The sequence below is a fragment of the Dasypus novemcinctus genome, chromosome 10 (assembly GCF_030445035.2).
Source record: "Dasypus novemcinctus isolate mDasNov1 chromosome 10, mDasNov1.1.hap2, whole genome shotgun sequence".
Lineage (NCBI taxonomy): Eukaryota > Metazoa > Chordata > Mammalia > Cingulata > Dasypodidae > Dasypus > Dasypus novemcinctus.
Genome location: NC_080682.1, coordinates 52,298,016 through 52,312,904, shown reverse-complemented (window position 1 = coordinate 52,312,904; position 14,889 = coordinate 52,298,016). Strand labels below are relative to the sequence as shown.

Below are 14,889 nucleotides of genomic sequence, written 5' to 3'. Positions count from 1 at the left end.
CCATAGAACCTGTGTGTCTCTGTAGGCCTCAGGAGCACCAATACCTGGGGTTGTATCCACTTTGGCTGTCTATGAGATCCTACTGAGATTCATGTAAGCATGACCACTCTGATGACCTCCCGACTCATTTTGAAGTCTCTTAGAATGGAAACTGGTAGGAGGTGTAGGGCTCTATGCACATGTATACTTGCAGGTGTTTGGACCTCAGAGTCACAGAGATTTCTGTAAAATCTGCTTGGTGATATTGTAAAACTGATTTCGGTCATCCCTCCACATCTTGGAAGCATCCACGTTTGCTCCACTTTCATCGCTGGGCTCTGCCAGCATACCACCCCTGATAGAAGGAGCTTCTCCAAGCTCTGCATGGGACTCCATCACTCAGAGCTGCTCTCATAGCCCAAGCAGTTGTTGCCAGGGGAAGGCAGGATGGAAATGCAGATGCTCCTATAGGGGTATATATATCAGGATGTAACATCTCACAAGTAAATTTTATCTTTGGGTCATTTAAGCAGAAAATTCAGGATGGCAGGAAAAATATCAAACTCAAAACAGGCATAATTTTTGGCCTGTAATCAATGCTCCTAATTAAAATAAAATTCTCTTCATTCATGGGACCTGCCCCAATTCCTTCTGGAGAATTCAGTGTGAATGTTTTACTTAGTCATCAACCTTTTGAGTGCTGTCCCCACCATTCTCTGGACAGAAGCAGTTCTCAGGAGCCTTACCTCATAAGTACTCATCCCTCTCAAACTCAATGCTGATAGATCTCCAGGGTAATTTTAATGTAATTTATTGTGTTTTTCATTCCCATAATATATGCTATTTTTCTTTGTATGCTTTCAAATTCTTCTGTGTGCTCACCCAGTGTCTTCTTGGTGTCCTTAAAATATCTTTAGCCATCTCATTGAACTTATTAAGGGGATTTGTTTGAACATCAATGTTCAATTGTCTCAACTCCTTTATGTCATCTGGAAGCTTAGTTTATTCCTTTGACTGGACCATATCTTCCTGTTTCCTGGTATGGAGTATGATTTTTTGTTGGTATCTTGGCATCTGACTTACTTAATGTATTTATTCTAGGCTCAGTTTCTTTAGCATACGGATTTCTACTTGATTGGCTTCAGGCAAAGCTCCTCTTTGATACTTAGTTCAAATAATTTGGAAATTTAAAGTGGCTCTTAATTTTTCAGCTTTTTCTTTTAACCTGCTTCTTGCCCTTTCTTCCTTGCTGGTTGTGGTGTAGGAGCTGAGGATGCAGTTGGGACTGTAAATTGTGGAGGTTGAAGCTGCCTGTGTTATACCAGGAACCAATGATGGTTCTCCCCCATCTTTCTCCCCTGTCAGTAGTAGGGACAGATCTGCAGTCATGTGTAATAATCCAAGCCTTGCAGTCCATTTGTAGTTGCCCTGAGAGACTCAAGAAGTCCCAAGCCCCTTCCTCCCCTGCCTGGGGATGGAGTGCAGGTGTGGACAGTAAACTAATTGGGCAGATCAAAACTGGCAACAGTTGCCTAGATAGACTGACAAAAGCACTAGCCCCATTTCTCCCCTAACAAGGATGAGGATGGAGTCCCTGGTCTGCAGAACAATCTAGTCCATGTGGCCTGAAAATGCCTGCAGTTGACCAAAGATGCTGAGGAAATACCGCGCCCACTTCTGTCCTATTTGGGCAGGGATATAGCCACATGGGTGCCCAACAATCTAATCCATGCTGGCCAAAAGCAACTACAATTTCCCAGAGAGGCAGGACCCTGATATAGGTCCCTTCAGCTTCCTCCCTGTCTGATGTAGGGCTGGAACCCAGGCTAGGGCAGCAAACCAACCTGGGTAGAAAGAAGCTGGTCTCTGTGGTTACTGTGATTTTCAATCAGCCCAGCTTCCCCTCCTGCTGGGTTAGAGTTAAAATGGAGGCTACCCACCTCTTACTCTCTTGGACAGGTTCAAAGATTAGCTGTTCTTAGGACTGGACTTTAGCCAGCCAAATTCACTAATAAGTAGCTGAAGTTGGTACCCGACTGTCTGGGAAATTGAGTTTCCAACTCCTGCCAGGGAATACCACCCAAGGTGCCTTGGGCTGCCAGCGGGGGATGGGCACTGGTCTCAGTGGTATTGCCTGCTCTACTCACGATCTTCACTGCAGATGGGCAGTCTCCTTCTTCCATCCATCCTAAGATATTGCAGTATGCTGTTCTGGTCGTCTGGGTCCCCCAAACAGATGATTTAGAGAGCTTTGGCTGAGTACTAACTACCCTGTAGGATGAGCTGAATCTTGAAGCACCCTACTCTTCTGCCATCTCTGGACATATTCTTTTAGAAGTGCATAAGTTGTGCTGCAGAAGAAAGTGGTATGTATTAAAATAACTTGTACATTATACAAAGCAAAGTAAACCAGACAAAAGGACAAATATTGCATGATTTCATTAACATGAACTAAATACAAATAATAAACAAATGGAATTAAAACCTAAAGTATATATTATAAGGAGATAAGAGGAGGGTTGAGAAGAACTATAGATGCGTAATGTACATAGAAATTTTAATTAACTTGACTGTAAAGTGTGGAGATGGATAGAGTTGATAGTGACACATTATAGTGAGTAACAACTGGTTTATAAATGGGATTGTGATGGAAAAAGGAAGTCTGGGGAAGTTAATGTCAATAGAAAGAAAGCTAAAGAATAATCTAGGGATTGATATTGAATAACACAGTGAACCCAGAGGCCGTTGAGAATTGTGGTTAAGGATACAAATGCAAGAGAGTCCTTCTGTGAGCTAGAGCAGATGTACATCACTATTGCAGGGTGATGGGAATATGGAGAAACATTGGAAAAGTACAATTGGTGTGACCTATAGTCTGTACTTAACAGCAATACTATAATATTCTTGCATTAATGCCAAGCTATACTGGGTTGATAATGGAGGTGTATGGAAAAAGTGTGCCAAATGTATGCTATGGACCATGATTGGTGGTAATAGTCTGATGATATTATCTCATGATCTGTAACAAATGTTCCACCATGGTGTGGAGTTGTATGGGAAATTTACACAATTGTTTGATTGTTTTGCAAGTTCACATATCTGTAATGAAAATACATTTAAAAAAATAGTATGGGTTGGGGGGAAAATATACCAAATGTAAGATAAGGGATATAGTTGGTAGTAATATTTTGACGATGCTCTTGCATAGTTTGTAACAAATGTTTCACACCAATGCAAAGAGTTGGTTGAGGGGTGATGTATGAAACCCCTTTGTGATGTTATGTATGTTTATTTTGTAAGTTCACAATCTTTACTATATACTTATTGTTTATGTGTGTTCATGTATGAAAAACACACTTCAATAAAATTTTTTTAAGAATTAAAAAAAACAACTTGTACAGTCTCACATAAGGTATGCTTAGTCTTAATGACATGGTAACAGTGTTATAATTCTCCGTTCAATATGACACTTCAATACAGGAAGCAGCAGTAAAGGCAATAATTGAACAATTTTTCCTTGTAAATCCATATGTCATGTGCATTAAAAACACTTTATTTTATAAGGACTAATGATATTTTGATGAACACCAAGGAAATTAATGATTAATCTAGTTATCATTGAGTGCTTCTGCTTGAGGTAACATTTTGCGTCTTGTTGTTATCACAATCCATCTGGCTCTTATATTTATATATATTTAAATAGGAAAGCATGGAATGTTTTATGTTGAACACTAATAACGTAATTAACAAAACCATTATATCCAAATAAAATGTTTTTACTCACTTATTAGCAATATAGTTCTTAGTAATTGTGTTCAAATTTTAGTCCTTCCAGAACTTAGGTGAGTTTGAGTTTAGTTTTACTATAAGTTTAAGATGTTTGGTTTTATTTCTCTAGTAATATAAGTTCATTTATTCAATTCATTACCTCTTTTACCCTAATCATGAAGACCATGTAGTTATCCACCTCTTGGAAATACTTTGAAACTATGATAGTAATCCCCACCTTCACTTAATATTGTCCCATATTTAAGCTTGTAATTTTGTAATTTTTCCTAATTTTTCTTAATTTTGTCTCTTTCACATGAATAATGCCTACAAATATCCAGCCTCTTCTAGTCTCTTATCAGTAATAGCTTCCATAAAATGGAAGTGGAATTGTGTAACTAAAAATGCTAAATAAAACAATGTGCATAAACTTCTGACTCCAAAAGCAATGGGCTAATGGCAACATTTGTGAAATACAATTTAGATTATGTGTGTAGGAAATGTTTTTTAACCCATTTAGAATCACTGTCTCTAAACACAGCTCTGTTCCTATTAATGGAATAAAATATCCAATTATTGGGACTGTCATTCTTATTATTTAGAGTTACCTTTTTATATCCAAAATTTTTGTTTGGGTTTCAGACATTTGATTTTATAGAAATTTATCTCTGGATAAATGTACCCTTATATATTGGATTTTCTAAAAGTAGGCGTTCTTGATAAATTAGAGACCAAATATTAATCAAGTTCCTGTAAGTTTTACTTATTTGGATCAAAATTATTTGTTAGTTTTGTTACCTCTCTGATTGAACTTCAGATTACACAAAATAAAGTAGATTTCAACTCTATATTAGACATTATATTATATATCACATAAATTATCATACTTATTCCTTGTTTCAGTTTCATTAAGTGGTGTTTATTAAAATTTTTTTTCAGATGAGAAAAAGTTGTCCCAAAATTTGGTAACCTGCTTGAAGTCTGATACTTAATAAGTCACACAATTGGCCATGATTCCAATACTGCCTTATAAAGACAATTTGCTTTCAACTATTTACATTTTATCCTACATATATTTCACAGGCCACTGGTCCCACTAGATTCTCCACCCATGAATTTTAGCTCTGTAATCAAATGTACTTAGAAAATAATGCATACAACTTCATATTCTTGGACAAGTATACAGCACTTAAGCAAAATTATGATTTTGAGAAATTCTGCAATAACAACCTAACTTTATTTAACCAAGTGTTTCCCAAACTTTTCTGACCCCAATACCCTCTTTTCAGCAATTAATATCCTTGTAGAATGAGCATTTTCAGGAAAACACTTTAAGAAATTAATGTCACACTGCAGTTGCCTGATGTTTTTATTTGATTTATCATACTCTTGATTTAAACACTGATACTTGCTACAACATAGTGAACTTTGAAGTCATTAAAAAAATGAAAGAAGCCAGGCATAAAGGACTACATATTTTATGATTCCATTTATAGTAAATGTGCAAAATAGGCAAACCCATAGGATAGAAAGCAGATTAATGGGTGCCAGAGTCAATGGGTGTGTGGTTTCTTGTGGGGTTCATGAAAATGTTCTGGAATTACATAGTGGGGATAATTTGATTATTTGATAACTAATCAAATTATTTGATATCAAGCTATTTGACATTTCTATTCAAATAATTAACAAGTTTGAAAAGTGAATATTTGTCAGCTAGCATATCCTTGGGAGCCAGAGAAATCAGGGTGTGACTCAAGTTCTTTTATTTATCAACTTTGTGATCCTTGACAAGCAATTTAGTTTTTCTGGCTTGATACTCTGTTTTAAAATGAAGATAATAATATCCACCTCTTTGAGTCATTAGCAGTACTAAAGCAGATAACATGCCAAGCACCTCGCATTGAATGTAGCAAAGAATCGGTGTTCAATACTCCTAGTTCTCAGCAATGATATCCCAGAGATGAATCACATTATCTATTACCAGTTCTCTCACTGTATCAAAGGCTGAACTGGAAGCCTGACTTAGGAGTAGGGGGAAGGGCAGTTGGTGAGGGAAGAGAACTATCCTCCAACAATTTTTGGTGATTGTTGTTATTCAGAAGGAGTGGAGTTGAAGGAAAGTACATTTTATTGTATAATTCTAAGTGTTATTTCTTTCTACTATAAACCTATTTCTATATTACTATATGTCTATGTAGTTTTAATCATAACAGAAAATGGAAAACCTACCATTTTATTTAAACAATTTCCATTTTTTGAAATGAGAATACCCTAAAAAAGGAAATGAACCAATAAGATGCCAATTTGATTCGTGGTGGTGTAATTTACTACAACTTTATCTGGAAAATAGTTTGAGAGCCTCAAGGTATTTATATCATTTGTCCTAGGAATTCTTCTTCCAGAAATCTATCATAAATAAAAATACCATATGAAAGCCAATCTTTATGTAATAGTGCCATTTGTAGGGTTAATTATACTATTCATAAAAATGGAAATTACTAAATAACCTACTGTAAGGATATGGTTAATTAAATCATGGTTCATTCACCAAATGAAATGGTATGCAGATATTAATATATTTTTTTAAAACATTAGTCTGACAGAAAAATACTTTTCAAAAATTCTAAGGTAGGTAATTATAAAATTTCATATGCATATTGACTTAAAGTATGTAAAATATTCATGAAAGAATGAATGCACAGAAATCTACCCAATCACCAAATATAAATAGTGATAGTCTTTGTATATGAGATTATATAATTTTTTTGCTTATTGATAAAATTTGATACTTCCAGACTTTGCACAGTAAATGTTTGACATTTATAACCATTGAATATGTTTGATATCAAATAGAAGCATTATAATGTAAAGTCCAAGGAAATAATAGCAAATTCCAGAAAAATAAAATATAATAATAACTGTTACCAAACATTTTGCATATGTATTACGCTATAGCAATATTCTGAGAAATTTACATATATTAATTATCTTAATTATGACAGGCATCTTATGACATTGTGCTAGTCTTAAATTTGCTTAACATTTAAGCAAGCTGAAAGAATTTATGTGTTAAGAATGTTGTTCAGTTAGCAAGTATTGGAGTTAAGATTCAAACTCAGGCAGTTAGCTCCAATAAGCTAAACACTAATAGAAAAAAAAAAAATCAACAGCATTTGGACATAGTCTATTCCAGTATTTCTAAGAATTTTTCTTTCAAATGAAGAAAACCAAACTCACACTGTTTTAACCTTCAGATCTTTTGCCACTTAAAGAAATGAAATTTTAAACACACACACACACATAACCATGATTAATTTTCATGACTTTCTAAATGCCCTTTGTGAATAATTTACAATGAATGGCTTATTTGCTCTACAGAAAAGATATGCATTTGTTAATTAAACCTGACTTCATTTATATGACTGCTATTTTAAGGGTCAAAATTTGCCTTACAGCTGGCAATAATCAAGGCAGTCAGAACTTAAAGCTGATATATTGAAAAATGTAAGAATAAAAATAAAACAAAAAGTTTCAAATACATTTAAACATCTGTTCTAGGCATCTTGATTTTAGACTCTTAAGAATCATGCTAAACCTATTGCTCTTTTCTTAATTTCTTAATGTGTTTTGCAAGGACCTTACATCATTGAATTCTTAGACAACTTTCCTCCATTCTAGACATGAATTCTTGCCAAAAATTAGTGAAACAACTGAAATTTCCATTATTTCAAGGAAAGCTCCAGTTTTAATTAAAGTCACTAACGTCACATGGAAAAACTTTCTTTTAATAAACAATATATTACCATTTAAACTTGAACCTGAACTACTCAACATACACACACAAGCAAACTTAAACAATAGTTTACAAAGTTCACTTTTAAATACTCAAAGAAATGAACGGTGGAGGTATATAGAATTCTTCTAGTGGCTGAGTTTGTTACCTTTCCCTTGCAAAAAGTAATGTGACATTGGAATCAGGAGCTTCTGTATATATTTTGTGCCTTTACACACTTAAAATAAGACAGAAAAGTGTGTGCGTAGAGATGAAGGGCCTCAGTGAGCTCTTGTTTAGAGTCATTTATTTCTATTGTTTTTTTAAGTCTTGTGGATTATGTCACTCATTGAAATAGCTATTGCTGAATGGGGCTCAAGGGGACTGAAAGAGTTAATAAAGCTTCCAAGTGAAGCAAAATCAGTGAGCAATTTATTACTAATTGAAATACTTTAATAGACAGCACACTCCTGAGATAGACCTATGGAACAACACTTGATAAATTCCCTTCAGGTCAATGAAGAAACCTGGATATCAACTCTATAAGCAAAACAGAAATGATCTATATAAATAGAAATCTTGCAGTAATTTCCCCCGAAATTCTAATCCCAGGTAATGCAAACCTTGCAGAAAAGTTTCTGAAACATGTAATCAACCCTGTTTTTCCTTTCTGGTATTAATTCATGTTGATGATTTCTGATGGGCTACATACGCTTTCAAATTTTACTACTTTTAACCTTTGGTCCCATTTTTATCAATTTTATTGAATGTTGTAGACAGAATATCACAAAATGTGCCTCTTTGCAAATATGTGAAGAGACTTTCAGACCAGATTGTTTTGTGAATTTGGGAAATAATTTAATTGTTTTGGGCCCTTGTCATTTTTTCTATAATAACATGGTTCAATTATTGTAAATTTTTTTTCTCCTTCTGGGTCTTAGTTTCAGAAATTCACCATTCTATTGTTTACTATTTCAACTGTTTTAGGTGATAAACTGGAACACCTAAATCTCATGTAGTGCCACATAAAAGCAACATCAGGCATTTTGGTTGAAGCAACATTGAGGCAATGTATTTTAAAAACTCCTAGAGAGTATCTGCTTGCAACACAGCTCTACAAGAGATGCCAAAGAAACACAGTGTATATCTTCACCCTTAAAGTACATAGTTGTAATAAAGAGCAGGCAAAATCAGGGTAAGCATTTATGCATTGCAAAATATTGGGGGAAAAACAGACGTAACTTAGAGAACAAAAGCATTGTAATGACACAGACATTGATTGGAATTCTGATTTCTTTAAAACAAGTTTTTAATTACTTTTTTTTTAAGATACATAAATCACACAAAATGTTACAATAAAAAAGATAAGAGGTTCCCATACATGGATTTTGATTTCTTAACTTAATTGTGTGAACTTTGATACTTTATTAATCTCACTTACTCTTGGTTTCCTCTGGTATAGGAGGCAGACAATAAATCTTAAGCTTTTATGCAAAGATTAAGTGCAGTTATATATACAAAGTGTTGGGCATAGAGTAATAGTGATGGCTTGTAATTTTTCTGATTTTTCCCCTTTAGAACATCCTCTCTGTCATTTTCAAGTAAATAAATGGAAACTGAGTTCTTCTAGTTATTTCAAATATGGACTTATTATTGACTCCTCTTTTCATCACTCACATTATATCCAACGCATACACAACACTCGTTTGTTCACTTTTGTCTTTACTTTCCTCTACTCTCTGGTACTCCGCTAACCCCAGACACCTTAATCTCTTACGGCTCTCATCTGTCAGCTATACAGTTTATGCTAATCACAACCATCAGAGTGACACTTTGAAAACGTGAGTCTGATCAAGTCACTCCCCTAATTTAAACACTCTCCCATCTTATCAGCTAATTTAGATTGAAAATCAAAGTTCTTAAAATGTCTTACATTGTTCTAAACTGTTAGTATTACACCCTCGATACCTCCATCTTATCTCTGGCCTCATTATCTACCATTTTCCCTCTTTGTGTTTCAACCAACCTAGCCTCATTCCTAGTTTTAAATATGCCATGCAAGTTCCTGCCTCAGAGTCTTTGTACTTGCTCTTTTATCTACTGTAAATGTCTTTGCCCATATATCAGTATGACTCACTTATTTCAGGTACCAATTTAAATGTCACTCTACTGGGGAAATCTTTCCTGACCATACGTATGTATTAGTCACATGTTCTGTATTCACCTTTCCCTTACATTGCTTTAATTATCTCCATAGTCCCACCTGAAATAGGAGACACATACTTCCCAAATTATTCTCTATCACTTTTACATTAAATATAGGTTCCGTGAGGGCAAGAACTTTTGCCTATTTTGTTTTCTTCTGTACTCCAGAGTCAGAGGAATACCTGATAAATAATAGGAGTTTGATGAATTATCTTTAAATAATAAATAAGTGAATAAATTACTTAACAGTATGTATGGCTACAATTATGTTTCAGGTGCAAAAGAAAGTCTCAATAATAGAAGAAATAAGAAAAGAAAATAATTATCCTTGCAAAAATATTGAGTATCCAGAGTTCAGAAGAACTAGTCAGTCAGATATAAAACATAACAGGTATTTGAATGAATACACACATACACACATATACACTTGTTAAAATTATTGAATTTAAGGTTGACCTGTTCATTTTGGAAAAATTACAATTTTATCACATGATTTTCATATACACAACATTTCTCAGATTTCTTCAGATGTCAGCATTGGCAAAATCAGCAATAAAATTATCTTAAGAAAGAATCAGCAGCATACGGAAATTCCATTCCTAAATTCCATTTATTTTGAGGCATAGATTCTAGAAATGGTAACCATGTTCATGTGTTCATTTTGGTTTATCTTAGCATGCAAAGTGTTTTTGTTTGTTGTTTGCTTGTTGTTGCCCTTTGGTCATGATGTGCATACTTATTACATCTGGGAACATATCTATTGTTGCCCTTTGGTCATGATGTGCATATTTATTACATCTGGGAACATATCTAATGCCAGATATCTAATGCTTTTTTCAAATGATTTAAACATTTCTATCTCTCCTTAATCCCTGCCTATCCTTATTATGGTATTGAGTACTAGTTGAGTATCTGAGACAAGAAATTGAACCCATCAGCGTAGACTGGATTGGTCCAAGAAAAAATTCTTGGGAGAAAGATTTTATGTAGAGTTACCTTTCACCTTTGCACAGCTAACAGCCTAACTCTCATTTCCAACTTCTGGTTAAGCATGACTTGTTACATAAGTGGTCTTTTACTTCATGTATTAGATTCATTTTTATGTATGTATATATACATCCATATATACACATGTATATTCACATACATAATACATATGAAGTAACACATGCACACACACAACACCAAGCAGAATCCAGAACAGACAGAGAAGATGCTCAATAACTATTTGTTTCGATGATGAGTAAAGAGAAGTATGAAATGAGATGGATGGGTGGATAGTTAATAAATATAACAAAGGAATTAAACTAAAATATATTTGAGTTTGGAATAGTTTGAAGGCATGCCAAATACATAACTCGCATGAATAATAACATAATGATAGGCATGGGCATAGAATAGATACTGTTTTGTCTGCTGAGGAAGTTTATATTAAGTGTCAGTTTCGCACAGAGGCAAGCGCTTAGTTTTGGGAGCTAAGCCAATTTGGCTTCATTTCACACGTCTGCAACTTTCTACCTAGATAGCATTAAGTAAAATTATTAATCTTTAAAAGCTTCAGTGTTCCCATCAGCAAACATAGGTATTTATGTTACAGTCTTGCCATAAACTCTGGATATTGTGTGAAAGATGCTGAAGCAATGTTTATGCTCAGTAAATGGGAGGTAATATTGTTTGGTGAGGTCAACTACTATAGGTACAGTGTTATCTTTGGTAAATCACCTGGCCTTGAACTCTATTGGACCTTTCAAAGCATTTTTTTTTAAGAGAACAATGGAATATCTAATTTTTCTTTTCTTAAAAAAATTGCATTTCACATAATCTCACATTTTTTGCCTTGATGAGGGACTATGACATTTTACACATCACCTAGCTCCAGGCTAAAATGTGTCACAGAGGTTTAAAACAGAGGCTTTATAATCAGATTTCTGTTTCATTTCCTCTTCTAACACACATACCTGTTTAACATTGGCAAGTTAATTAACTTTCTAAGGCTCAGTGAACTCATATCTAAAATGGAGATAAAAACACCTACATCTTAGGATTGCTGAGAGGACAAAGATACATTTTATACAAAGCTCTTAACCTTATGTAAATGAGTTTATACTCATTAGTCTTCACAATAAACTATGAGGTGAGTAATATTGTTATTCCCATTTACTCAAGGAAATAGGGAGGCACTGAGTGATATTGAGTGTTGAAATAACCTGCTCAAGGGCATAAATCCAAAGCAGAGGAGCTAGATTTTTACCAAGGAAGTCTGTTTCTAGAACAGGCTTAACTACTTCCTTATAGTGCCTCTCTATTCTCTGGGGGGTAGAATATGCAATGACATGAAGTTACTTGAAAAAAGATAACTGAGTAACCTTTTTTAAACTGCTAGAAACCTGCAAAAGCCCTGCCTGTACTACCTTAGTGGCAGTGCTGTGGCTTTTACATGAAGGCTACATTTCTGTAAGAAGAATTGGAAACACTGAATAATGCAGATTGTTTTCCCCATGGGAAAGTATCTTCAATTTCATCTTACATTTCAGAGGAATAATATGATTTACTCTAGTAATATGTGACTTTCATTTAACTGATGGGTTTTATCTGTTCTATAATGTGACAGATATTCATACTGAAATGTATAATAGCTGAATAAAAATGGAAAGTGGCGGGTTTTGTTTGAAACTGAAACAAATTTGGCTTATTTTATTTGTATCTCTGGCCACGTTCTGCTATTTCTCAGCTCTATGTCTTGAGGTAATTCACTTTATGCTTTTGAGCCTCAATTTCCTCATATGTAATATCTGAATCCATATTTCAGAGTTGTGCACATCAAATGAAGTAATACATACTACCACATTGTGTAAAATGTACAAAAAATGCTGATTTGTTCACATGCATAATGATAATTATCTTAATTTATTTTGAATAATGTCAATTTAACCTACAAACATCACTTTCCATCTCCTTCATTTTACTTATGGATCTGATTTTTAAGTCATATTGAAGCCTTGAAAATTAAGAGAAAGAATAGTCTATTTTCCCTCTGTGAGATATTAATCTAGTAGCTGACACACAGCCATGCCCCTTTAAACATAATATATGGAATCTATCTTAGCTTATTCTTAATAACTCAAGATTACGAAAATTATCCATGCCTGAACTAAACATCATATTGTGATCCTGTCAGAGGTGATGAGAACATATATATGAATATATAATATCATATATATATGGATTTATATCTCCATTATATAATCTTTATATTATTATATACAGCTTACTCATATATATATATGGATATATAATATCTCCATTATATAGTCTTTATATTTTAGCACATTAGGTCAAATTTTCACCTATTTTATCCATTTGCCTAGGATCCTTAGTATTAAGTATAGCTTAATACTAAATTCATTCTAACTTATTTTCTGTAATGTTCTATGGAAGAGAAGGTTTCAAAATAATTGTATTAAGATATTTACAACAGAGTCAGTAGATTAGAGTGAAAGTTAAAAGTCTCTGCTAGAAGAAGACATGTAGGGTTTAACATGAAAACACTTGGATGGCTGGTGAATCTCCATAGAGACTGTAACTTAGATGAGTGGCTAAAGTTGCAGGAGATCTGATCTCCAGACAACTAGTATGTAAAATGCATTCCAGAAATATTGAAAGTATTAAATGTCTTAGTAAGGTGAAAAATATCTATTATTACTCTTTCAGAAGACTGTAAAATATTTCAGAAAATATTTTAAAACCCTAGACTTCACAGTTGCTCTAAGCCAAAGTCCTGAAGTTTATATTGAAATGGCTTCATCCAGCTGAAGACTGTAGCCTAAAGTAGATGAGACTAATTTAGTTTCCTTATCTGGAAACAGATGAAAAAAAAAATACAGCAAGAAGAATGAATGAATAACTGATTTATTTTAAATATGTTTTCATCTTGCCTTAAAAATAAGTATTTTTAGATACTGCAAACATAATTTCCCACACATTTAGATATTTGGACTTAATATATGCAAACAACTTTCTGAATTCAAAAACAAAGAAAATAGGGAAACATTTCACTTAAAAATATATTTGACAAGTTTAGATTACAGGGAAGAAAACCCCTCTTTTGAGCTTTCGGGATTGTCTGCAACATATGCTTAATTACTCCCTCTGTAAAAGAGGAGGGTTTGCTTAGCCTTATTTACAGTGCGTTTTTACTTGCAAATTACATGTTTAATCACAGAAGTGATAAGGCACAAAGAATGTCCTGTTTTTCCATCCCAAACTGAAAAGGGGAATAATAGTCACCAGGCCCAAGGTCGCTACTTTATCTGTTCTTCTTCAAATTCTTCTGTTATCTTCTGTGCTTATTTTATACCGGAATATTACAAAGCACGTGATTTTTGTTTGGATTATTTTAAAAATACAGTGCAGCTTCCTGTGACTAATATCTATTATAAAAATAGCTTAAGCTACTAGAATGATCTGAGAAAGTTTGTGAATAATAAATTGAACAAAGATAAAAGCTGCTTCACTAATGAGACCAAGAAATATTCAGTAATGCTGATCCAAAAGTGAGTTTTCTCTTGCTCTGGGAACAGTAACTTTATTTGCACGTAATTTTCAAGCAATAAATTCTTATCTTTGGAAGATTTTGAAATAATTAAACTTTATGTTTCTTGAGGCCAAAAAATTCTCAGATAATATCGAGTTTTAGTTTTCTAAAATATAAGAAGCAAAATATCTAGAGTCACTAATGGCATGAATCTTTGCACATTATAAATACTAGTCAATTTGCCATTTTTTCAGTAATGTTGAAATATTTCATTTCTTGTATATTGCTCATTCATTTGGTGGAAAGTAGAGGATTTAATAAAAATTTTAAAAGATGATAGGTATATGTAACTGGTATTAAAACTATCCTTTCATAATCAATTTTTGTTGGAAATGACTCTTTGGCTGCCCTTGCAGAACATGCTTTATAATCATATTGTGCTAGGTTTGTTAAAGGTTATCTAGGCAAGCATAAAGGCAAAGAGGTGAAAGAGAAAAAGTATATTGAGTTGTTCATTATCGTTATATTCTCTGCTTCTTTCCTTTTAGAATACAACTTCAAGGTAGATCCACCACATATTATAATCCCCTTGAAAGTACAAAAACACACATACACACATATATAAACTATG

At 33.7% G+C, this 14,889-nt stretch overlaps 1 pseudogene; it reads right to left on the bottom strand.

The window, feature by feature from the left end:
• Positions 1-210: 210 nt before the first annotated feature.
• LOC101435666 (ubiquitin-conjugating enzyme E2 G2 pseudogene) lies at positions 211-692 on the bottom strand (annotated as a pseudogene).
• Between the last annotated feature and the right edge of the window lie 14,197 nt (positions 693-14,889).